This window comes from Lissotriton helveticus, chromosome 5_1 (assembly GCF_964261635.1).
Source record: "Lissotriton helveticus chromosome 5_1, aLisHel1.1, whole genome shotgun sequence".
Lineage (NCBI taxonomy): Eukaryota > Metazoa > Chordata > Amphibia > Caudata > Salamandridae > Lissotriton > Lissotriton helveticus.
This window is the reverse complement of record NC_136065.1, coordinates 2,011,814,845-2,011,841,624: the sequence shown is the minus strand read 5'-3', so window position 1 is coordinate 2,011,841,624 and position 26,780 is coordinate 2,011,814,845. Positions and strand designations below refer to the sequence as shown.

The window sequence follows — 26,780 nt, the reverse complement described above, 5'->3', positions numbered from 1 at the left end:
AAGGTAAGTATAATAGAAACTATTCCCTCTGCAGGTTTTGTACTTTTGAAGGCTATCCAACATTGTCTACATCTGGATCGTGCAGAAGAGAATAAGAATTTAAATATAAAAATGTGCTGATCTTTCAATCAAGGTTTCACACCTGCCTCATCATATTAAAAGCAATACTATTTTGCTGTTTAACCCACATGAGTCATGGCGGTGTGTGCGCAAGACGGCCGGGGGCTGTCCGAACCACGCCCAAGCATGGAATGTCCAGCACAGCAGCAGAATTCGCGCCACAGCCAGGGTGTTAAGGAAATAAGAACAAGGGGTTACCATGCACATTTTATCAAAATCAAATCAAGCTTTCTTGTTTCAGCTTGTGCCATAACAACTTAAATAAGTTATAAGCCTTACAATTATACATTCACAATTCATTGCAAAAATGTCCCCAGAATATAAATATAGTAATCAATTTAAAATGAAGACGGAAAGATCACCGTTTCCCTTTATCTGCTAAAGATTGCATTAAAATCTTAATTCAAAATAATACACAACAGTCAAAGTCTCACTTTTCTTGCATTCAGTCTGGCAACTTGCAAGGGGTAATCTACTCCAATATTATGTATATTGCCTTTCTATGTGCGCAATGCTATCCAGGTATGGAGCTACCGCATTACAAATACAAAGGTAGGTCGACCTCTGCATAGAGCAACTGATCACTCATTTTTGTAATCTAAATTTCAAAACTATCCAACCTTTGTGAGCTTTCACAACTTTAGTGCAAAGCATCAAAAAGTGTGTGCTTGTACCACTTCCCCCAAAACTATACTAGCGCAGAGCATTGTTATTTAAGGACTAATCCCATTTATTCTATACTGATTGGTTGGTAGAGTACCAAGTCGAAACTTAAGCTAGATCCTGCTTTGTGACTCCTGGTAAATTTACCCTCGATAATTCTCTTCCAGGGGATCCTCATCAATAGTCATAAGCACTGAATATTCCCGCCCATGTGCAGGACCCCAGAAACAATATAAAAATATATATGTAAAAAACACATATATCTCGCTCCACATATATGTATGTACATATATTATTTTTCTCACACCAATGCAGCTCCATAACTGAGGCTAAAACAATGTAAACACATATACATGCACTGCAATTAGTAAGGAAGTAAAAGAAAAACACATTAGGTCAAATAACCTTTGAACTTTGTGTTTTAATGAGTAGACCACTCATAAATCCTGAAAATTGCTTGTAAATAGACATTGTTAGCCCTCAGGCTGCATTGCAAAACAATAGCATAGAAAATGAAACCATTTTCAACAAAAAACTGGCACCGTGCCTTTAAGGCAGCCATGACCCCAGGCTTCCCATCATGCCTCAGGGGTGACAGTTAGGTCAGTTGTTCTTTCCGGCTCCTTCAGTCAGAACCCTGGTGAAACAGCACACCTTTCTTTTTGGCTTTTTGTCAAAAAATATTCTTGTTACCTACAATTTTTTGCTTTCACTCAACGTCTTTTTGACCTAGGGTGTTACTGCTACCTTTTTTAGGCTTAAAAAAGGTGATTTTTCTGTCAGAGATGCCTTCACTCTTTGACAAATGCCCTTCATGTGGAAGGAAGATGGCCAAGACTGACACTCATTCAGTGTGTATCCTGTGCCTACCAGACTCTCATTTCTCGAAAACCTGTGAACACTGCCAAGTTTTATCATCCAGAACTCTGAAAGAACGTGAGAGGATTCGTGTTTATGGGCTTTCTGAGAGAGGAAGATCTCCCAAGAAGCAGAAAAGTCGGAAGGCGCGGTCGACGTCGAAAGAAGCCTCGACTGGTTCACATTCGGCGTCAAGATCGGCGTTGGAGAAGCAGTCGACGGCGACGAAGATGTCTTCAGCGTCAACATCCAAGGTACCTCCGCTACAGACAGCGTCGAGGGATAGGTCACCGTCGAAGCAGAAGAGTTCGACGGCGAGCCACCTGACGTCGAAGCAGCATCGTCATGCTGTGACGTCGAGGCATTCTCCGTCGACGCCTGGCCACCGGCGTTCGGCGTCGAAACATCCTCCGTCGACGACTAGTCATGGTCGTTCGGCGTCGAGGGAGCCTCTGTCGACACATAGTCGATCGACGTCGAAGCAGCCCACGTCGACGCCCGATCAATGGCGTTCGACGTCGAGGCAGCCTCCGTCGCATTCAGACAAGCGGCATTCGGCCTCGAGGCACACCCCGTCGCCGACAGAGCACCGGCGATCGGCGTCGAAGCAGCCTCAGCCGTCGTCGAGTAGACAGCCTTCAACGGCGAGATGCTCTATGCTGAAGGACAGTCATCGCCACCCGAGGTCGGCGTCGAGGAAACCACGGTCGACGTCGAGAGAGCGTCTATCTGCTCGGCGCTCGGCGTCGATACAGCCACCGTTGATGGATCAGCGGAGATCCAGGGAACGGAGCGTTTCGCAGCCAGTGAACGTCTCTCCTGCAAGGTCACAGGAGAGGTCGCCTTTGAAGCAGGTGCTGCAGGAGAAAGAGGGTGAACCATTGGACCAGTCTCAAGTCCTAAGGCCTCAATTAGGTTCTCCAGGATCAGCATCGGCTGCGGAGGTGGGACAATCTCCAGTGCAGGATCCTCCTGCCAAGAGAAGGAGGGTCGCAGAAGAGAGATCTCGGTCGAGGTCTTCCTCTAGATCTCTAGTGAGCCTATCCTCATCCTCTTCAGCATCTCGCAGTGGCAGATCCTCGGATGGACAAAACAGCGATTCGGATAGGGAGAGGTCCAAGTCCCCTGCAAGATTGCAACAGGATCAAGCGGATCAGCCTCCACGGTCACGTTCACCAGTGAAGGATCCCACACACAAATCTCCTCCTATTCGTCTTTCCCCAAGGTGGTATAGTCCTCTTCACCACTGGGCCAAGGACAAGGAGACGGCAGATCGGCTGAAGGCGTATCGAGACCAGGCTACCCGCCGCAAGGATCGGTCTCGTTCTAGGCACTCAAGTAATAGAAGATCTCGTCACAGAGACCGATCTCATTCTAGAACGCGCTCAAGTAGAAGATCTAGGTCCAGGAGGACCAGTAGCTCTTCAAGTTCTTCGAGGACCCGATCTCACAGGGATTACTCTCCGACCCTGACAAACAGTCCACGCTCGAGGATATCTCCAACTGAGGATATTTTCTTGTTCCAAGACATCTTGGGCAGGGGAGCCCTGAAGCTAGGAGTGCCTATGACTGCTCCGCAGATCAAGACGATGGTCATATTTGAAACCCTACAGCACAGAACGACACCCAAACCTTTGTTGCCGTTGGTCCCGGGTATAATGGACCCAGTGAATGAAGTCTTCCTGACTCCGGCAACGGTGAAGTCCGTCCCAGCGAGGATTCTCAAGAAGTATCATCCTCCTGATGAGGATCCTCTGTTCCTCAAGTCTGATCCCCCGCCTGATTCAGTAATCATGTGGCGGCAAGAAAATCCAATGCGGTAGCATCCTCATCCACGGTACCGCCGGATAAGGACAGCAAGGTGCAAGACTCATGGGGGAGAAGAGTTTGTAACACCTCAGCTTCTTTCCTCAAGGTCTCCAATGCGGAAGCGCTGCTCGGCAGATATGATAGATCTCTGTGGGACTCACTTCAGAGGTTTTCTGAAAAACTTCCTCAGGAAGATAGAAAGGACTTTGAGGAGGTTCTGTTGGAGGGCAGTCAAGTCTCCAATCAGATTATAGGAGCGGCGGCAGATGGGGCAACGTTGGCTGCGCATGGTTATGCGCATGGAATCACAGCGAGGAGATCCTCATGGTTGCGCCTTACGGCATTGAAACCCGAGGCTCAAGCCAGAATTCTAAATCTTCCTTTTTCGGGCACGTCTCTCTTTGGTGCGAGTGCTGATGAGGAGATGCAGCGGATGAAAACTGAGTTAGACACCCTCAAAGCTGTGGGGCTTGAAAAGAAAAAGGAAATCCGGAAGAAGTTCAGTTCGGACAACAAGGGCTCTTCGAAGCAGAGGGTTCAAACCCCTCACTGGCAGAAGGGCCAGAACCAGCAAGGCCAACAAAAGTCGCAATACAAAGGCAAGCGCAATTCCAAAGGAAATGGAAATCAGCGACAAGGCAACAACTTCAATAAGTCTCAGCAGAAGCAATGAGTCTTCACTTCCCCCAGCGCCGTTGTCCACTCCAGTGGGGGGAAGCATTGCGCATCACAGGACAGAGTGGCAGGCCATTACAAAAGATCAATGGGTGTTGTCTACGCTGCAGAATGGGTACTGTCTTCGTTTCCATCGTCTACCTCCACCCGTTCCTCCGATGTCAACATCAAGCCACCAGCTACAAATGTTAAAGAAAGAAGTAGCGACACTCCTCGAGAAATCAGCCATCGAGAGGGTACCGGTGGCTCAAAGGGGGAAAGGAGTATACTCGAGGTATTTTCTGGTCAGAAAAAAGGGCCAGATGGCAGAATACAGGCCAATTCTGGACTTGAGAACACTCAATCTACATGTACGAAAAGAAAAATTTCGCATGTTGGCGCTTCACCAAATATATCCACATCTCAGGAAGGGGGATTGAATGTGTTCGGTGGACCTTCAGAACGCATATTTTCATGTCCCGATACGACCAGATTACAGAAGATTCCTTCGGTTCCGGGTGGGGACCTCTCACTACCAGTTCAAAGTCCTTCCGTTTGGGTTGAAGTCGGCCCCCAGAGTGTTCACAAAGTGTGTCGCAGTGGTGGCGGCAGCTCTACGCCGCAGGGGAGTCTTCGTATACCCATACTTAGACGATTGGCTGTTGAAAGGTCCAACTCCAGACAATGTAAGGAATGTCGATTCTCCAATTAGCATGCAGAGAGAATCTTGATTTCATTAAAGACAACGGAGGCTGACATTATGCAATAACTTTTATTGCTGCTCAAGATATGCAGCCCTTTAAAGTGTAACCATTACATCATAAATAAAAATATTCCACAGAACATAGACGAGTGTCATAGCAACCAGATAACTTCCTCTTAGAGCTGCGAAGGGAAGGACTGAAGTTTCAAAATCTTCCATCATCAAATTAAGAGGTTTATAAAGAAGCTGAATCTGAAAAGGAAAAGGACAAAAGGAGTAATACTTGTTCCGGAAGGTAGAAAAGATTAAATGTAAAAGACATATTAATCAAAGTCCAAGGATACAGTTAATAAAACATCCACCAGGGAGTGGTGGGAGGGATAATGTCAGCCTCCGTTGTCTTTAATGAAATCAAGATTCTCTCTGCATGCTAATTGGAGAATCGACATTTCATTACAAGACCGGAGGCTACATTATGCAAGTTCAAAGCTTCTCAAAGCAACATTGCTCACATGTTCGACAGGTTTAAGGTAAAATTTAACAAAAGTTGATGCATTAGACCAATCTGCTGCTTTCAGGATATCAGAAAGGGATCCCCCACCCCAAAATACTTTGCTCGCCATAGCGCCACAAGAAGAGTGTGCGCCGAACTTAGATAAATCTACTCCAGCTTCAAACATAACAGTTCTTACCCACCTGGCAATTGTCGCAGAAGAGACCGCCTTATAGGGTTTGATCAAAGAAATCAACAATTGATTTTCATTACAAGGTCTAAAGATACTCATTTTCTGATCATATGCTTTCATGCAACTTACAACACACAGTTTTGGAGAGTCTAAAAAATAAGGGTAAAATATGTTCTCAGACATGGTCTTGGTTCTTTTCCATATCTCGAATAATACTCCATCAGGAGAATAAAATCTGTTACATATTTCTAAAGCTTTAACATCAGATACTCTCCTGAAAGAGATTAAACAAAGTAAAGTAGCTAGTTTAATGGACAATTGTTTTCTTGTAAGGAGAGAATTGTCCGGCCAGGATGAAAAAAGGTCAAAAATAACATTAACGTTCCACAAGGAACTATATTTGGGTTTAGGAGGACGTTTAAGTCTTATACCTTTCATTACCCTACGAATCAAAGGATCGGTACCAATAGAAAAGTCGTTCAATAAGGAATGACCTGCAGAAATTGCCGATCTATAGCAATTAACTATTCTATAACAAAGGTTTGAATTAAAAAGGTCTGCTAAAAAATTAGCAACATCCACTACAGGTGCCTCCACGGGATCCAAATTCCGTTCCATGCATCAACCACACCATTTTTTCCAAGCACTGGTATATCTTCTCCTTGTTCCGGGAGCCCATGATTCATCCAAAAGGTTCTTAGCCTGCCCTGAAAGGCCTGAGTATCTTGTAGAACCCCTGAAATCTTCCAAGCAAGAAGGTTCATGTTTCCTTCTAAGAGAAGAGGATGAAAGTCTCCTTCTAGACCCAGAAGGAGATCCAATTTCCCTGGAATGAAACGGGGAATTTCCATGGCCAATTCCATTACACCCGGGAACCAAATTTGGGAATTCCAAAAAGGAGTAACTAGGACGATTCGGCATTGTTCTGAACGAACTTTCAGAAGGACTCTCTGGATTAGAGTGAAAGGAGGGAAGGCATAACAACTGAGAGTGTTCCACGGTTGGAGAAGAGCATCCACTGCCAAGGCAAATGGGTCTGGTCTCCAGCTGAAGTAGCGATCTATTTGGAAGGAGAGTCTGCTGGCAAAGAGGTCTACTTCGAATGGACCCCATAAGTCCTGAATTTTCCTGAAAATCAAAGGATTCAACTTCCAATCGCTTGCGTCTCTGAGAAACCTTGAATTCCAATCCGCCCTGGTATTTAGGTGGCCCGGAAGGAATTCCGCTCTTAACGTAATTTTCTGGTCCCAGCAGAAATACCAAATTTTCTTGGCCAGATCTGCCAATAGAATAGACTTCGCTCCTCCTAAACGGTTGATGTAGGAGACGGCTGTAAAGTTGTCTAATTTGATCAAGACTACACTGTTCTTCAAAATTGATTTGAAACTCATAAGAGCATTCAGGCTCGCCATCATCTCTAAACAATTTATGTGTAGAGATAGTTCCTCTTGGGACCATTTCCCACCAGTTTCCAAATCTCCCAATCTGGCACCCCAGCCGAAATTGCTCGCATCGGATTCCAAAATATGGTCCGGCGTATTCCCAAATATGGCTTTCCCGTTCCAACTGTCTAGGTTGTTCCGCCACCAAAGAAGGTCGGCTCGAGCTTCTGGAGATAAGGGAATGTGGTCTGAATACCAAAGACCTTTCCTCAGGCCCGCGGATTTCAACCTCTGAAGGGCTCTGTGGTGAAGTGGTCGTGGAGAGATCGCTTGGATGGATGATGATAAGAGACCCACTACTCTTGCTAGTTCCCTTAAACTGACCAAATCTTTTGATAAAACATAAGAGACCTCCTTCTTTATTTTTGTCAATTTCTTCGAGGGAAGTTGGAGTTGGGCTAAGGACGTGTTCACTTGAAAACCTAAAAATTCTAGATTTTGAGCAGGAGTCATGACTGATATTTCTACATTGATAATGAAGCCTAAAGACTCCAGAAGGTCTACAGTCCACCTCATGTTGAGAAGAAGTTCTTCTTGACTCTGGGACATCAATAGAATATCGTCTAGATATATAATCAAACAAACTCCTCTTCTCCTTAGAGATGCAACGACCGGTCTCAGAATCTTGGTGAAACACCAAGGAGCTGAAGAAAGGCCGAAAGGAAGACATCGAAACTGGTAGGTTATACCTTTCCATACAAACCTCAGATATTTTTGAGAATCGGTATCCATAGGGACAGTAAAGTAAGCGTCTTGCAGGTCTAGCTTTATGAGCCAATCTCTCTCTTGAAGAATATCTCTCAAAAGATGGATACCTTCCATCTTGAAGTGTCTGTATACGAGGAAGGAATTCAAGAGTCTGAGATTTATTACGGGGCGCCAACCTTTGTCTTTTTTCTTCACAAGGAAAATTGTGCTTACAAAACCGGGGCCGGCCTTGGATACAATGAAAATTGCCCCTTTTTCCAACATCTGACGAATCTCTTCGTCTACTAGGGTTGACTGATCCTGGTCTAGAATTAATTCTCTGGGGGGTGAGGTCTGGAGAGGGATGGAAACAAAATCTATTTTGAAACCTTTCACTGTTTCTAGAACCCATGCATTGTTTGTTATTGATAGCCAATTCTGGCTGAAAGTAGCCAGTCGCCCCCCTACCTTTGGAAGGGAAGAACCAGAAGGAGGGGTTCTTACCTTGATTTCCTTGACTTTGGAACTTTGCCCGGTTGTTTCCACCTCCACGATTGCGGTAGTTGCGTCCTCTCTGAGGGAAGAAGGAATTGTTCCCTCTGAAGTATCTTCCACGTTGGTTCTGATAGTAGAAGGACCTGTTGTAACCTCGGCTGACAGCTGGCCCTCCTCTGTCAGCCCTTCCAAAAATGTGTCTGCCTCCAAACATCCTTCTCATGTTACTTTGAGCTCTGCTAAAAGCAGAGAAGGTAGATACGTATTTACCAAGAACTTTGACAAAGGAGTCTCCGAAGAGGAGTCCATTAGGGTCTCCCTCAACGTCTTTATTGGCTAGGTCCCCCAATTTGGGATTCATCCTAATCAGGATTCCTCTACGCCTTTTGGCTGTGAGGCTAGCATTGGCATTTCCAAGGAGGCATAAGGCACGTTGACTCCAACCTCTCAAGAGTTCGGTATCAACTGGAGTACCATTAATAGAGGATTCCTCCGCAAGATCTAGGATTCTCGCCAGAGGGCCTAAGGTGTCCAGCAGTTTATCCTGACACTGTTTAAGACAGCGTTCGATACCCTTACGAGGGTCTCTTCCGGTTTTAAAAAGAAAGGTCAGTAACTCAGGGTCCAGTATAGGGGTCAAACTAGCTTTGTTGTCAAGGAATGGTCTAGGACATTCCGATTTCATTAGGTTCCGTGAGTCCCTCTCAAGGGGCTTCCTGATCCAAAGTTTAATAAATTTAGCTACGTGGTCAAGAGGCCACCAGTCAGAACCTCTAGGGTGAGTAATATTTGAAGGGTTGAACATCTCCGCCCCAGAGGGGTCTTTAATAGAACATGAGGTGGAGGGATGGGTCAAATCATCACCCAATAAGTCGTCAAGTTTTTCTGACGGATCAAAAATGAACTCATCAGCATCAAAATTATCGTTAGGGGACATATATTCGTCATCATCATCACAGAGGATGACGTCTCTTGTGCCGCAAGGGACACCATGTCTAGTTGTGCCGTGAAGGACACCTGTAGCTTTTGCGCCATTGAGGACGCCAGATCTATTTGTGCCGCTTGGGACACCTTGCTCATTGGTACCGCGTGGGTTACCGTTAATTTCAAGATGCTTAGACTTTTTTAGAACCTTTCCACCCTTGGTGGGGAGAGGGTCTTCCTCATCTGAAGAAATCGAATTCTCCCGAGGAATATCTCTCTTCCTTTTAGATAATGCCGCCTCAACTGCCTCCTTTAGGGAGGATTTCAGTTGTGTTTGAAAGAGATTCATAAGAGAATTCTCTGTAAGAGGGGCTTCACAGGCTTCATTAGACCTTTCAGCCATTCTACAGCGTTTTAAATGGCAGGTAAAACAATGTGTACCTTAAAAGGGTGACTCAATCAATAGATAAGCCTATATCCAAGGTTCACCGACAAAATTCTGGTCCCCAGGGTTAACGAAGAAGAAAACGAGTACTGGTTTTACAAACAACGACCGTTGTAATGCGATGTGTTGCCCTGCGCTGTGCGTTGACATAGAAACGAACAGCGCGAGCCGACGACGCCCTAGAGCTTGAGCCTTCAATAGGCTGAAATTTTTGTATTGCCGGTCCGTGAGGCGCTCATTTCCGCGAGCGGGTCACGAGAAGAAGGCGGAAGAAGCGTCAGAGTTGCTCGCGTCAGAACGAGCTCCGAAGAATGGCTTCTGACCTCCTAAGTAAGCTGTTTATTTCCATAAATGTTCCGTTAACGCTTCCTAAGGACGGCGAGAGTACCGGGGAGCATTCTCAGGCTCGAAGGAAACATTCAAATTGGGCCATGTCAGATCAGACTCATGAAGTGAACGCTTAACTGCTTACATCAAAAGATGCGTATTTAACGATCAGTGTCCGGTAGCAAAAACGAGCGAAGAAAGGCAGAGACAATTATTAGGCTACTAATAATAAGGCCAGGACATATAAAACGTTAATCACATATACTAGAATGAGTAAGACTATTATTACATATAATAGAATGAGTAAGTCTATTACCTACCTAATAAGGTAATTCTGTAAGAGAAATCAATTAAAAAACAATGTACATTCTCATATAAAATACCCCAGAGGGGGAGAAAGGAAGAAGCAGTACTTATCTTTCTGTGAGCAGCGAATAAAAGAGGAAGTTATCTGGTTGCTATGACACTCGTCTATGTTCTGTGGAATGTTTTTATTTATGATGTAATGGTTACACTTTAAAGGGCTGCATATCTTGAGCAGCAATAAAAGTTATTGCATAATGTAGCCTCCGGTCTTGTAATGAAATCAATTCCAGACATGCATAGAACTTTGTCAACGTCTAGACCTGCATGTCAACGACAAGAAGTCGGTCTCCCATCCCACTCAGAAGATTCACTTCCTAGGAGCTCTGATAGACTCCGAGGTAGGAAAAGTGTTTCCTTCGGAGGAGAGACAGTTTTCAATAGCACTCAAGTGCCAGCAAGTTCTTCGCAACAGGACTCAGAAAGTGCGAAAGATAGCCTCCCTCTTTGGATCGATGGCTTCCTGCATATTCTTAGTACCGAACGCCAGACTTTGGATGCGTCCTCTTCAGCAGGATCTGGAGGACAAATGGGACCAGCAATCAGATCGCTGGGACGATCAGATCACTTTGTCGGAGTTAGCACGATCATCCATCCAGTGGTGGACGAAGAAGCAGAACATGCAAGTGGGAGTTCTCTTCCATCAATCTCCTCCTACACAAACGATCATCACAGACGCGTCATTGCAAGGCTGGGGGGCGCACATGGGTCCTCTTCAGGTGCAGGGTCTGTGGTCGTCCAAGGAAAGCACCTACCACATCAACTTGCTGGAGTTGAGAGCAGTCCACCTGGCTCTCAAAGCGTCCCTTCCCTCGCTTCAGAAAGAGGTGGTTCTAGTACAGACGGACAACACCACCACTATGTACTATTTAAACAAGCAGGGAGGAACCCGCTCAAGGACTCTGTCACTAGAAGCTCAGGGCATCTGGCATTGGCTTCTGGCTCGCAAGTTGTCTGTTCAAGCAGTCCACCTCCCAGGAGAGCAGAACGTGAGGGCGGACGCACTAAGTCGGCACTTCGAAGACAGAGAAGACTGGGTTCTCAACGACGAAGTGCTAGACGACGTGTTCCAGTCTTGGGGTCGTCCTTCCATAGATCTCTTCGCGGACGACGTAAACAGCAAATGCCCAAGCTTCGCCTCAAGGTTCTATCGACCAGGAACGAGGGGGAATGCTCTTTTGATCGATTGGTCAGGGGAATTTGTGTACGCCTTTCCACCCCTTCCTCTGATCCCGAAGGTGGTGAGCAAGCTGAGCCACTCGTGCACAACAATGATCCTGATTGCCCCCGACTGGCCGAGGCAACGGTGGTACACGGACCTCCTTCACCTGTCAGTGTCTCCTCACAAGAGGCTTCCATGCAGGCCGGACCTGTTATCGAAGATGAACGGGAGGATTCACCATCCCAACCTTCCGTCACTGAACTTGGCAGCATGGCTCCTGAGGTCATTCAGTACGGCCATCTAGTGCTGCCACAAGACTGCATGTCCATTCTGAGAGAAGCACGACGTCCTTCCACAAGACATTCTTACGCATGCAAGTGGAAGAGGTTCTATATGTGGTGCGTGCAGAATGGTCACAATCCGGTGAACAGTCAGGAAGAAGCAGTTCTTCCATACTTGTTATACCTTGCTAAAGCAGGTTTGAAGTTTAACTCCATTAAGGTGCATTTAGCCGCTATAACTGCTTATAGGCGATCACCTTCACAAACCTCTTTTTTTCAGTTGCCAGCAGTAAAAGATTTCCTGCAAGGTCTGAAAAAGGTTTACCCTCCTGTACGGCCTCCTTCTCCTCCCTGGGAGCTGAACCTAGTACTATCAAAGTTGATGGGCCCACCTTTTGAGCCCATTCATAAAGCTACTTTACAGCATATTTCCTGGAAAGCTGCTTTTTTGGTAGCGATTACGTCAGCCCGTAGGGTGAGCGAAATTCAGGCCCTATGTACTAAAGAACCGTATACAGTTTTTCATTTGAACAGAGTGGTGCTCAGAACGCACCCTTCTTTCCTGCCGAAAGTGGTGTCAGATTTTCATGTCAATCAGTCTATCTCTTTACCCACTTTCTTTCCTAATCCCTCTACTCCAGCTGAGAGGGCGTTACACTTTTTGGACCTGAAAAGGGTTTTAAAGTTCTATCTGGACAGGTCCAAGTCTATTCGACATTCTGATCAATTGTTTGTTAACTACAGATCGATCAGAACTGGCCATGCAGCATCGAAACGGTCCATTTCCAGGTGGATCGTTTCGTGTATCAAACTTGCTTACCAATTGGCGCAGAAACCTCTGGTTTTTACTCCTAAAGCGCATTCCACTAGAGGTAGAGTGGCCACGGCGGCTTACCTACATGATGTGCCCATGTCTGAGATTTGTAAAGCGGCGACCTGGAGGTCTGTCCATACATTTACCAGACATTACTGTCTAGATTCTGACACGAGAGCAGATACCCAGGTGGGCCAGGCCTCCCTGGGGAATCTGTTTAACAGCTGAGTTATTTGGCTGTTATTGCTTGGTTGGGTCATGTACTTCTCATTTTCCTGCAGGTGGTTTATGGGCTTGCTATTCTATTCAGTGCTTATGACTATTGATGAGGATCCCCTGGAAGAGAAGGATCAGTTACTTACCTGTAATCCTAGTTCTCTTTCAGGGGTATCCTCATCAAAGTCATAAGCAACCCACCCGCCTCCCCAGGTAAATGAGATTTGGTACTTTTTCAATCTTGTGGTTGAGCCCTGTCTTCAGGGTTATGCAAAGAACAATTGACCTAACTGTCACCCCTGAGGCATGATGGGAAGCCTGGGGTCATGGCTGCCTTAAAGGCACGGTGCCAGTTTTTTGTTGAAAATGGTTTCATTTTCTATGCTATTGTTTTGCAATGCAGCCTGAGGGCTAACAATGTCTATTTACAAGCAATTTTCAGGATTTATGAGTGGTCTACTCATTAAAACACAAAGTTCAAAGGTTATTTGACCTAATGTGTTTTTCTTTTACTTCCTTACTAATTGCAGTGCATGTATATGTGTTTACATTGTTTTAGCCTCAGTTATGGAGCTGCATTGGTGTGAGAAAAATAATATATGTACATACATATATGTGGAGCGAGATAAATGTGTTTTTTTACATATATATTTTTATATTGTTTCCGGGGTCCCGCACATGGGCGGGAATATTCAGTGCTTATGACTTTGATGAGGATACCCCTGGAAGAGAACTAGGATTACAGGTAAGTAACTTATCCATCTCATCCCCCGGTATTCTTTATGTGCTAAATGAACTCGTAACAGTGAACTAGATCGGACTGTGTGCATTATTTGTGAGCTATTTTTGGGGACAAATAATTCTCCTTAATCTACAGTTTTGCATCTGGCCCATGGAGAGTGGTTTGGTCCATAGGTCACATCTATGTGACATAGTTTATATACCCTTACCTTATGCAAAACATATATTATAATACGTTCTACTAGGCGCAATCACTTTCCCCGTAAATTTCATATAAACATCTGCGAAACGATCCTATGCTGAGGATGTTTTTTTTACTTTCTTCTGCATGATGCATGAGTCACTGTGGTCAGGGCATTGATACTCTCTAGGCTGGACTATGCCAATGTTCTGTACTTGAGTCTTCATGAATATCTTGTCCAGTGTCTACAAGTAATACCGAACATGGCAGTCTACCTACTTTATAAAATGCCCAAGAGCACATTAGAATCTCCATTCCGGTAGAGAATGCATTGGTGCCGGTCAAGCAACACATAATGTACAAGGCACTGACACATGAAGTTCTGCATTTATCACCACGGCTGACATCCAGGTTTGAACGTTCAGTCACTTCCATAGCCTGTGTTATGGGGCTATCAGATTTGAAGTCGCTCCTGCTGTGACCGACTGCTTTGAAGAGGAAGAGAGAGCAGAGAAGAGCACTTTAAAAGGAAGCAGAGCCCCAACATAAACTTTAAAGACTCAGACTCTGAATCACATTTGGTGTCTGGAAATTGACTATAAGACGGGGCGCTGGAGACCCCCAAAAATTGTCAACTGGCAAGTTGTCAGGCTGTGCGAGAAGGAGTAGCACTGCAAGAGTTGCCAGAGACAGCCACCGCAGCTTCAGCGCCCGCGAAGGGGACACGCTCAGATACTTTGGTCACTCTGATCCTGCTGGTGCGTGTAAGACTGATTTTTTGAGCCTCACGACCCCAGGGGAACTTGCTTGCCAGATTGAGCTTCGGCGCTGGAACAATTTTGACTTTAATAGAGAGTTGAAGTAGGACTCCTGAGACTTGGACTAAAAGTGGGGCTTAACTTGAATGTCGCTTATAGTGAATGGGGAATAACCACCAGCTTAAGGGGAGTGGGACCAAGCAACCCACCTATGAAAAACTAGAGCCTTTGACCTCAGGGGACTGTGTGTACGGTTTGTGAATATCATATTTTACTTTTTGGTTGTATATAAATACTCCTTTTTCACAAAAGCAAGTCATTGACTGCATAAACAAGTTACTTACTTCGGTAACACTTTATCTGGTAGAAACTATCTAGCCACAGATGATTTACCTTAGAATAATTCTCAGGCGCCAGACTGAATCTAGAACTTTTAGAGTAGTAACCCCTGTGTGCCGGTAGGTATCATTATTCAGCTCTGCATCAGCGGAGTCTGCGTCCGAAGTGACATGCGCAGTACCTATATAGGCACCACCCCAGCACGCTGATGCCCAGTTTCTTTTTGCGACTTTCCACGGCAGAAGCTCGGGGCCATTAAGAACACTTATAGACTGGTATGCATGCCTACGGCCATTAGAAGGGCGACTCTAACACTGACATCAGTTTGCAGCGTGGGGAGGATTGGCAAGGATTATGTGGCTAGAAAGAGTCTCTACCAGAGGTAAGTAACTTCTTCATCTAACAAAGACTTCTAGCCGCAGAGTCCTTACCTTAGAATATAGATCCAAGCATTACCTACCCAGAGTTGGGTCTGCAAAGCAGATTTCGGGCCTAAAATGTCCTGCAGGACAAAATGGGCAAAATGCCAGTCACAACAGATCTGACCATCAAGGCTGTAGTGCTTAGTAAACCTGTGCAAGGTCGCCCAGGTAGCTTCCTGACAGATGTCCATTACAAGGACTGGACAAGGACTTCGCAAGCTAACGCAGTGGTTGCAGCCTCAGCTCTCATGGACTGAGCATGCAAAGGGAGTAGTTTTTTTTACCAATACGTAGCAAATATTTATGTAGTCCATTAACCATCGTGAGATGATCTCTATCTGCACTGCCTTCCCTTTCTTAGCTCTAACATAACTAGGGCTCCCACTTTTATGATATATTTTTTTAACATTTAAATTTGTATTTAGCCCTATTTTTTTTTGGGGCATCTAAATGGTTTTTATCCATATTTATTTTGAGAATAAACAGAGTTGTAAAATTGGACATTTCCACAATTACTTTACTGATGAAGATGCACTCATACCTTGAAGCCTGTCGCGTTTTAGCAAATGAAGCAGCCAAAAATAACAAAACATTAGACTCGCATGTAAATATTACCATTAGCCTTCATACATACCTTAACATATACTTGTATTCACGGAAATCTCATCCTTTTTTTTAACACCCCATAATGCCTATCTGCTGAGCAGTTGGCCAGGAATTCACAAAAAAAACAGCATAGGCGAAAAACATCTCCGAGCTAGAGCCGCCTTGGAAACTGCTGACTTTGCATGTTCTCTGAGGTAGTGAACAGATCTAACCAACGCTCTCCCCACTCTTAAAAGAGACATTGCACCACCTTTGGATGGGGACGCCATTTGTGATCTGCTAGGTCTCGCCGGCTGAGTTTGTCCGCTCTGGCTTTCAGAGAGTCTGCCAGGTGTTGAATCACCAGGGAAATGCCCCCAACATTCCAGCCTTGTCCAGAGATGCAGGGCCTCTTGACGCTTATGACCCCACCCGGACTGTCTGTTGCAGTACCACATGGCAGTGGTGTTGTCCATGAACACCAACACCAACCTTCCCCTTATGGAAAGAAAAAAGGCTTTCAATGAGAACTGGATCTAAGCAGGTTGATAAGAAGATCAGGCTCCGCAGGACACCAGATTCCTCTAATCTCCACTTCTATCAGAAGGACGTCTGAACCCAGGCGTGACACACCTATCTATCACTACAGTTGACTCTGGGTGGAGAAGGGAGAGGTGTCTGCCACTGGCCTAACCGTGGTTTGTCAGCCACCACTTCAGATCTTTTGCAGTTCCCTAAGAGTTCTGGACCATGTTGGTTAGATTCCCCTTATGCTGAGCCCACTGGAACCTCAGGTCCCACTGCAGAGTCTGCATATGCCAATGGGCATGCGCCACCAGCAGGATGCAGTAGACCATGAGGCCCAACAGCGATTCTCACCAAAATGCAAGATAGAGGTTGAAACATGGTATGATAGCTTGAATATCCTGGACTCGCCGCTCGGGAGGATAGGCTTGCAACTGCAATGTATCCAGAACAGCTCAGATGAAAGGGAGCATCTGAGGAGCCAAGCACTGTTGGACTTGGCCTTTTCCCCCAAAATGTTTTGCTTTTGACCCCCTTGTCTAGGATGTCTCCCCCATGGTAATAAACCTGTATAGGCCATGTGTGGTAGGAGTTGCCCTGTGTTAAAATGTAATGTCATGTAATGGTGTGAGCACTTATAATTTCCATACGTGGTCAGTGGCACTTAGGGTAAGTGCCAACTCCTTGAGCACAACCTTTGTGAAACGAAATTCGTCTCTGTATTGAATGTATATCGTATCAAAATAAGGTTTGAACCAAAATTGCATCAAGTTTCATTCATGTTTAATTCACATGATTTTAGTATCGTTCATTGCATGGTTTCATTCCAATGCTTCATATTTGAAATCCACTTTAGTATATGCATAACATCATCATTTCCCAATGCATTTCGGACACAACGGTCCTTCATCAGGGGAATCCTGAAAAACAATAATCCAATCTAAGTATGGTCCACCGAGATCAAATCAAAACATACAAATACATGCAGGTACATCCATTGATAAGTTGAATAAAAAGTAATTGAACGTTAAAAAAAAAACCAAAATGTGTGATCATCAAATGCGTGTACTCCCGTTGATACATGAATGCCTTAATGATTTATAGATTATCCGACGGATCAAACGAACCCAGTGCCATTATAAAAAGCGCTCAAACCAATCACCGATATTCGGCCAAAATAAAACCATGTGCGTGATGTGACCAAAATTAATGCCCAAAATCTAACACAGTCATGCAAGCCTCGTGAGTATGGAAACTTACGGATAGAGTAGAGCAAGATCCCGCGTCTCACTCGTGTGCCCTTCGCCGGTGAGTGCAAACAGTGTGTTGCGTGAAAGCGGAAGTGAATCAAGTGAAACCAAAAACATAAAAAGCGGACTATCCGAGTGGCGGCCATCTTGTAAAAGTACCGAAGATAAGTGTAACAGAACCTGAAAAGTTAATGAAACATATAGTGTATCAACATTGTAAAGAACCAGTCCTAAAACATGAAGTGGCAATTATATCTATGATGTGAAAGTTCCTGCAACATGAAGAAAAGTTGTGATAATTCATTACTTAAATTAATAAAATAAATATATCAGAAAATGTCATTATCCACAAGGTGCTCTATAGATAACATGTAAATTCCATCCGGTCATTAAGACCGGACGGTTTCATGGATTGAAGATATTTTATCCAGTGATTTTCACGCTGCAATAAAAAATCATTATTGTCTCTGTCATCACGCTTAATGACCACTTCCACAGCAGCGAACCTGAGTTGACTGATGTTGTGTCTGCTGTCTTTAAAGTGCACAGCGAGGTTGGATTTTAAGTTCACAGTTCTTATATTGCTCTTATGTTCATTTATTCTCAGTTTCAGTTTTCGAGAGGTCTTTCCAGTATATACCAGTCCACAGGGACATTTGATGATATATATGACATTCTCAGTATCACATGTTGCGTTTAGTCTCAATTTTATGTCGGTACCCTTCAGGGGATGCTTAATCACAGGACCTTTGATCATGTTGTTGCAGTTCTTGCAGTTTAAACAAGGTTGATTGCCTTTGTACGTGGTATCAGGAGGATGTTTGGGGTTTTTGATCATTTCCTTGAGATTATTACCTCTTTTATATGCGAATAATGGTTGTTCACAAAAGATACCATTGAAATCCTGTTCTCTGCTGATAATTGGCCAATGTTTCAGTATTGAAGTCTTGTATGCCCTTGATGCCTCTGAATATTTGGATACGATCACTGGTCTTTTTGCATTGCTCTTTTGTTTGGTTGCTAATGCATCTTGACGTTTTAAACTGTCACATCGTTCTTTAGCTTTGGTCAAGATGTTTTTGGGATACCCTCTTTTCTCAAAACGTTCTAGCATGTTGTCTGCTTGTACTTCATATTCAGAATTGTCGGATACAATCCGTTTGACACGGAGAAGTTGTGAGAATGGAAGATGATTCTTCAATGGTCTCTGGTGATAGGAACTGTAATGAAGGATGTTATTTTTGTCTGTTCTTTTTCTGTACAGATTGGTTTCTAGATGATCGCTGGCTCTTGTTAATCTAACATCCAAAAATGTGATAGTTTGTTGATCAATTTCAAAGGTGAATTGAATACGATCATTGATGTTGTTGAGGTCTGTTAGTGCCATTGTTAAAGACTCATGGTCTCCTTGCCATAAAACGAAAATATCGTCTATATATCTCAGGAACATCTTGGCATGCATGATCCACGGAGTCTGGTTCAAGATATGGTTTATTTCGAAATATTGCATGAATGCATTAGCATAGACAGGCGCTGCACAATTGCCCATAGATGTCCCGGACAACTGTGCATAAAGTTGATCTTCCCAGGAGAAATAACTCTGGTATAAGGTGAAATGCATCAGCTGCATGATAAAAATTTGGAAATCATTGGTAAGGTCAGAGTTTAGTAAGATGTTTTCTATTGCTTCCATTCCCAGGTCATGGGGGATGCTGGTGTAAAGTGATTTGACATCTATGGAACAGAGCCAGATGCTTTCGTCTTCCTCAAATTTAATCTCATTAACCTTTTGTAAAAAATCTGTAGTGTCTCTTACATAGGTACAAGACTGTTGGATTAACGGTTGTAAATATCTGTCAATGAATTTGCCAGTGTTTTCATGTATGCTTCCACGGGTTGAAACAATTGGTCTGAATGGAGGTTGAGTTAGACTTTTGTGAACTTTCGGGAGCATATACATGCTTGGAATGCGTGGGTTGATGGGAGTCAGAATTTTTTTTGTTTTTTGGTTTATGGTACCATTATCCTCAGCCATTGACAGTATGTTCGTCAATACTTCGCTATATTGATTAGTGGGGTTGAAATGAATGAGACTGTAGGTGTTGGTATCTGAAAGATGTTCTTGAACTCGTTCCCTGTAGAATGTTGTGTCCATGAGGACTAAAGCGCCCCCCTTGTCAGCAGTTTGATAAGTAATCTCTTCTTTCCTTGCCAGATTGTTTAATGTAGAATATTCCTTATTAGTCAAATTCAAATGTTTCTTCTTTCTGGTGTAATTGATGCCACTGATATCACTTTTAACCAAATTTTCAAAGATGTCAAAGGATTTGTGACTGACAGGTGCCATAAATGTGCTCCTCGCTCTTAATCCTCTAAGTTGATCAATTTGATCACTGTCTTGTGGGGGCAAAACATTCTCAAAAAAGTGTCTCAAACGCAGATTACGCATAAATTTAAATAGACTGACTTCCAATTCCAATTCGTTGGTATGACTGGTAGGGATAAATGAAGTGCCTTTTTGCAATACCATAGTTTCTTGTTCAGATAGGGTGTATGAGGAAATATTTATCACTAGGTTATCTTCTTCTTTGGTTTCTCCACCCTCTTGTTCAATGTTGTACTCCTCATGTCCCTTTCTGTCTCTTTTTCCTTTTCTTTTTGCCTGGCTCCTCCTGGGTCGTCTCTTTCTCCTGGTCCTTCCTCTAAAAAAGGAACCGCAGAGAGGGTAGAAGATTCTGCACTGGTTGAAGGTTTTTGTGCGTTTGTCCGTCTTTGTTCTCCACGTGATTCTTCCTCTGAGGATGAGGTCTCTGTTGTAGTATTAGTATGATCTCTTTGAGGTTTGTTCTGCCGTCTCCTGGCATAGACCTCAGCCCAAGAATATACTTCCCCCAATTTGTAGTCTATAGTATCCCTGCGGTACTTCCGTATTTTGCGTTCGTTTATCTCTCTTGTATGTTTGTCCATTTGAGTAGTGATGTCCTCCAATATTTTGGACCATTCCTCTATGGGTAGCATGTCCGTTAGTTCCAACTAACGGACATGCTACCCATAGAGGAATGGTCTCTATGGGTAGCATGTCCGTTAGTTCCAACTAACGGACATGCTACCCATAGAGGAATGGTCCAAAATATTGGAGGACATCACTACTCAAATGGACAAACATACAAGAGAGATAAACGAACGCAAAATACGGAAGTACCGCAGGGATACTATAGACTACAAATTGGGGGAAGTATATTCTTGGGCTGAGGTCTATGCCAGGAGACGGCAGAACAAACCTCAAAGAGATCATACTAATACTACAACAGAGACCTCATCCTCAGAGGAAGAATCACGTGGAGAACAAAGACGGACAAACGCACAAAAACCTTCAACCAGTGCAGAATCTTCTACCCTCTCTGCGGTTCCTTTTTTAGAGGAAGGACCAGGAGAAAGAGACGACCCAGGAGGAGCCAGGCAAAAAGAAAAGGAAAAAGAGACAGAAAGGGACATGAGGAGTACAACATTGAACAAGAGGGTGGAGAAACCAAAGAAGAAGATAACCTAGTGATAAATATTTCCTCATACACCCTATCTGAACAAGAAACTATGGTATTGCAAAAAGGCACTTCATTTATCCCTACCAGTCATACCAACGAATTGGAATTGGAAGTCAGTCTATTTAAATTTATGCGTAATCTGCGTTTGAGACACTTTTTTGAGAATGTTTTGCCCCCACAAGACAGTGATCAAATTGATCAACTTAGAGGATTAAGAGCGAGGAGCACATTTATGGCACCTGTCAGTCACAAATCCTTTGACATCTTTGAAAATTTGGTTAAAAGTGATATCAGTGGCATCAATTACACCAGAAAGAAGAAACATTTGAATTTGACTAATAAGGAATATTCTACATTAAACAATCTGGCAAGGAAAGAAGAGATTACTTATCAAACTGCTGACAAGGGGGGCGCTTTAGTCCTCATGGACACAACATTCTACAGGGAACGAGTTCAAGAACATCTTTCAGATACCAACACCTACAGTCTCATTCATTTCAACCCCACTAATCAATATAGCGAAGTATTGACGAACATACTGTCAATGGCTGAGGATAATGGTACCATAAACCAAAAAACAAAAAAAATTCTGACTCCCATCAACCCACGCATTCCAAGCATGTATATGCTCCCGAAAGTTCACAAAAGTCTAACTCAACCTCCATTCAGACCAATTGTTTCAACCCGTGGAAGCATACATGAAAACACTGGCAAATTCATTGACAGATATTTACAACCGTTAATCCAACAGTCTTGTACCTATGTAAGAGACACTACAGATTTTTTACAAAAGGTTAATGAGATTAAATTTGAGGAAGACGAAAGCATCTGGCTCTGTTCCATAGATGTCAAATCACTTTACACCAGCATCCCCCATGACCTGGGAATGGAAGCAATAGAAAACATCTTACTAAACTCTGACCTTACCAATGATTTCCAAATTTTTATCATGCAGCTGATGCATTTCACCTTATACCAGAGTTATTTCTCCTGGGAAGATCAACTTTATGCACAGTTGTCCGGGACATCTATGGGCAATTGTGCAGCGCCTGTCTATGCTAATGCATTCATGCAATATTTCGAAATAAACCATATCTTGAACCAGACTCCGTGGATCATGCATGCCAAGATGTTCCTGAGATATATAGACGATATTTTCGTTTTATGGCAAGGAGACCATGAGTCTTTAACAATGGCACTAACAGACCTCAACAACATCAATGATCGTATTCAATTCACCTTTGAAATTGATCAACAAACTATCACATTTTTGGATGTTAGATTAACAAGAGCCAGCGATCATCGAGGCCGCGCGGCCGCGTGGTGCCGTGTCCAAGATGGCGGCTGGGCCGGGCAATGGTGCTGACGGTGGCCCGGGCCCTGTCCTGCGGGGAGGGAGCGAGCCCTTCATGTGGCCTGTCCAACATGCGTCCCCCCCAGCTGAAGGCGGGGAGAGTCACCCATCTTCTTGGGGACTTTCCTCGTCGAGGCGGAAAAAGCGGGACAGGCCATCCGCGTTGGCGTGGTCTTGGCCGGGTCGATGTTCCACAGTGAAGTCCATCCCCTGCAGGGAGATGGACCAACGTAGTAGTTTCGGGTTTTCCCCCCGCATCTGCATGAGCCATTGCAGGGGTCGATGATCGGTCTGGACCCGGAAGTGGGCGCCGAAGAGATAAGGCCGGAGCTTTTTGAGGGCCCACACCACGGCGAAGGCCTCCCTCTCGATGGTGCTCCAGCGTCGTTCTCGGGCCAGGAGCCGTCTGCTGATGAAAGCCACTGGCTGGTCAAGTCCTTCGGGGTTCAGCTGGGAAAGGACTGCCCCAACGCCATGGTCGGAGGCATCTGTTTGGACGATAAATTCCCGACTGTAGTCGGGGGCCTGGAGCACCGGGGCGGAGCACATGGCGGCCTTCAGCTTCTCGAAGGCCGCTTGACAGTCTGGGGTCCAGTTGACCTTCTTTGGTTGGTTTTTGGAGGTGAGTTCCGTGAGGGGCCCTACGATGCTGCCATAGTCCCTCACGAACCGTCGGTAGTAGCCCGTGAGTCCCAAGAAGGCGCGGACCTCGGTCTGGGTGATGGGGGACTGCCACGACTGGATGGCCGCGATCTTGAGTTGCAGAGGGGCCACCAGACCGCTTCCCACCTGGTGCCCGAGATAGGTCACGGACCCCTGGCCAATTTGGCATTTGCTGGCCTTGATCGTGAGGCCAGCTCGTTGGAGGGCCTGTAGCACCTCTCGGAGGTGGTGGAGGTGGTCGGACCAGTGGTGGCTGTACACAGCGATATCGTCCAGGTAGGCGGCGCTGAATCCTTCGAGTCCTGCCAGGACCTGGTTTACTAGCCGCTGAAAGGTTGCTGGGGCATTCTTCATGCCGAATGGCATGACCTTGAAGTGATGGTGGCCATCCGGGGTAGAGAATGCAGATCGTTCTTGGGCCCGGGGTGTGAGACCGATCTGCCAGTAGCCCGCTGTTAGGTCGAAGATGCTGAGGTAGCGGGCAGCTCCCATGCGGTCGATTAGTTCATCTGCTCGGGGGATGGGGTGTGCGTCTGTTCTGGTGACCGCATTCAAGCCCCGGTAGTCGACGCAGAACCGGAGCTCCGGCGTGGCGCCGGGGGCGGCCGCTTTGGGGACCAGTACCACTGGGCTGGCCCAGGGGCTGTCTGAGGGCTCGATGATCCCGAGGGTGAGCATCTTGGCCACCTCCTCTTGGATGCAGGCCCGTACCCGATCTGGTACGCGGTAGGCCCGATGGCGGATAGGGGGACTGTCTCCCGTGTCCACGTCGTGTAAGCACCAGGGGGTGACCCCTGGGGTGAGGGAGAACAGGGTGGAGAACTGTAGCAGGAGGACTCGGCAGCCTTGGCGCTGTTCCAGGGTGAGGGCCTCCGAGAGTCGGACCCCGTCCACGGAGCCGTCCTTCTCCCGTGACCGTAGGAGGTCAGGGAGGGGTTCGGAGTCCTCCTCGGTTCCATTGTCGGTTGCCATCAGGAGGCTGAGTTCGGAGCGTACAAAGTGGGGTTTCAGTCTATTAGCGTGGAGGACCCGGAGAGGGTTTCGGGAAGATTCCATATCGATGAGATAGGTGACAGGGCTCTTGCGCTCGATTACTTTGAAGGGCCCCGTCCATTTGTCTTGCAGGGCGCATGGTTCGGTGGGAGACATTACCCACACTTGTTGACCGGGTTCAAATTCGATGGAGGATGCATTTCTATCGTACCACCTTTTCATGTCCTCCTGACTGGCCTCCAGGTTTGCTTTTGCCATCTCTCTGAACCTTCTGGTCTGGTTGCGGAGGGTTAGGAGGTACTTGAAAACATCTGGAGGGTTCTTTAGAGGGGGCATTTCCCAGCCTTCTTTGACTAGGCTGAGCGGGCCTCGCACCGGGTGTCCATACAAGAGTTCGAAAGGGCTGAAGCCGAGGGACTTCTGGGGGACTTCTCGGTAGGCAAAGAGAAGGCACGGTAGTAGCACATCCCACTGGCGACGGAGGGGCTCTTCCAACCCCCCAATCATCCCTTTGAGCGTGCGGTTGAACCGCTCAACCAGTCCGTTCCCTTGAGGGTGATAGGGGGTCGTGAATCGGTAGGTGACCCCACACTGTTGCCAGAGGGACTTCATGTATTTTGAGATAAAGTTCGTACCCCTGTCGCTGACGACTTCTCGGGGGAAGCCCACTCGAGAGAAGATTCCCATCAAGGCTCGACCCACTACTGGGGCTGTTATCGTACGAAGGGGGACCGCCTCAGGATAGCGGGTAGCGTGATCCACCAGGACCAGGATGAAGCGATGTCCCTGTGCTGTTCGGGGGTCCAGGGGCCCCACAATGTCTATTCCCACCCTTTCGAACGGGGTGGTCCCCACGGGGAATGGTTGTAGGGGTGCCTTGAGTTTGCGGCCGCTCTTCCCACTGGCCTGGCAGGTCGGGCAGGACCGGCAATGGTTGGATACGTCGTTCCTCATTTTGGGCCAAAAAAAGTGAGTCACCAGGCGGTGGTAGGTCTTGTCTTGGCCCAGGTGCCCGGCCAGGGGGACATCGTGGGCTAGGTTCAACAGGAAGTCTCTGAAGTGGAGGGGCACCACCAGCACTCGCCCGGCCCCCAGTTCTGCGATTTTCTGTTCGCTGTACAAGAGATCATTGTCCCAATAAACCCAGTGGGCCCCGGTGGTGTCTCCTTGGCTCTGGGCGAGCGCTTGCTGTCGCAATCCCTCGAGGGAGGGGCAGGTCTTTTGCTCCTGCCGGAATTGTTCCTGGGTGGGCCCCCCTTCTTGACGCCACTGAGCCAGGTCGGGAAGCTCGGGGGGCTGTGTGGACCCCTCTGGGGTGGGGTCCGGGTGGTCGGTCTGGAGGAAGTCTTCTTCTGGAGTGATCGAGGGCGGAGGCGCTGCCCATTCTGGTTCTTCTGGTCTAGGGATGGTGCGGGTGGCCATGGACCGGGTGGTTACGCATGCCCAGTCCGGGAGACCCAACATCCCCAGATGCTCTCTTCTTTCCACAGCGGCCCACGGGGAGCTCTCGAGATCGTTCCCCAGGAGGCAGTCTACGGGGGCATCGTCACGGACAGTTACTTTCAGCATGCCGGACACTCCTCCCCATTCGAAGGGGACGCAGGCCATCCGACACAGGCTCTCCGAGTTGTCTGCCGATCGGACGGGGCAAAGTAAGTTTGGTAGGATTTGTTCTGGGGTCACCAGGTGACAGCGGACGGCCGTCACACTGGCCCCGGTGTCACGCAGGGCCTCGGCCTTGCGCCCATTGATGCTCACCCATTGGCTGTACTTCCGAGTGTTGGCGGGCAGGGGAGTCCGCGGGACCATGTCTCTTCCTCCCAGGCATGCCAGGGTCATGGCGGCGGGTTCCCACTCGAACTGCTCCGACTCATAGGTCTCCGTGTCTTCGGAGATTTGTTCTTCTCCCAGGGCGGCGGCCGCCATCTGGCGGGGCCCGGGGACCTGGTTCTTCGGGCAGGTCGGGTCACTGGCATAGTGGCCGACTCGCTGGCATCGATGACACGTCACGTTAGCTCGGAACCCCGGGGGCATCGGGGGGTTTCCCCGGCCTGCTGGAGCCGGGGGGGCGTTAGTGGGTGCGGCCGGGGCGGCGTCTCTGCCTCGGCCCGGGCCTCCTCCTCCTCCTCGGGGACGATGGTGACCTTGGTTGGTTCTGTTCTGCTCATTCGGCCCACTCCGGGCCACTCGGGTGCTCTCCCACCGGTCAGCCTCGGTGGCGAGCTGCCGGGGTTCAGTCAATTTACTGTCGAGGAGGTGCTGCCTGAGCTCGACAAAGCAGTTGTTGGAGAGGTGCTCCCATACAATGAGATTGAAGAGTTGTTCGTAAGTGGTTACGTTGTTACCCTTGATCCACCCCTCGAAGGCTCGGCTGAAATAGTTCACGTATTCCAACCACGTCGTACCTGGGATCCGGGTGCAGTTGCGGAACCTCTGGCGGTACATTTCGGGTGTAAGTCCATATCGACTGAGGAGGGCGGCCTTCATATGGTCATAGGACGTCATTTGATGGTCCGGAAGCTGCAGCAGGGCATCACGACCCTCGTTGACGAATCTCCCCCATAGACCGGCTCCCCAGTCACTTCGAGCGACCCGGTGGGCGGTCATGGCAATCTCATAGGCTTTGAACCACTGCTGTATGTCGTCGTTCCGGTGATATTCTCGGACCACATCCTTGGGGATGTGGACCTTCTGCTCGGTAGGACCCGGGGAGTGCGGTTGCTCGGGCACCCCTAGGTTTTTGTTCAGTTTGCGTATTTCTATCTCCGCTAGTTTGCA

The 26,780-nt window shown here is 46.8% G+C and overlaps 1 protein-coding gene across 3 annotated transcripts in view; it reads right to left on the bottom strand.

Annotated features, from left to right (window-relative positions):
* The window catches only part of LOC144756180 (E3 ubiquitin-protein ligase TRIM39-like), a 472,432-nt gene that overhangs the window by 1,079 nt on the left and 444,573 nt on the right, over positions 1-26,780 (bottom strand). The gene's annotated exons all lie outside the window — the stretch shown is intronic.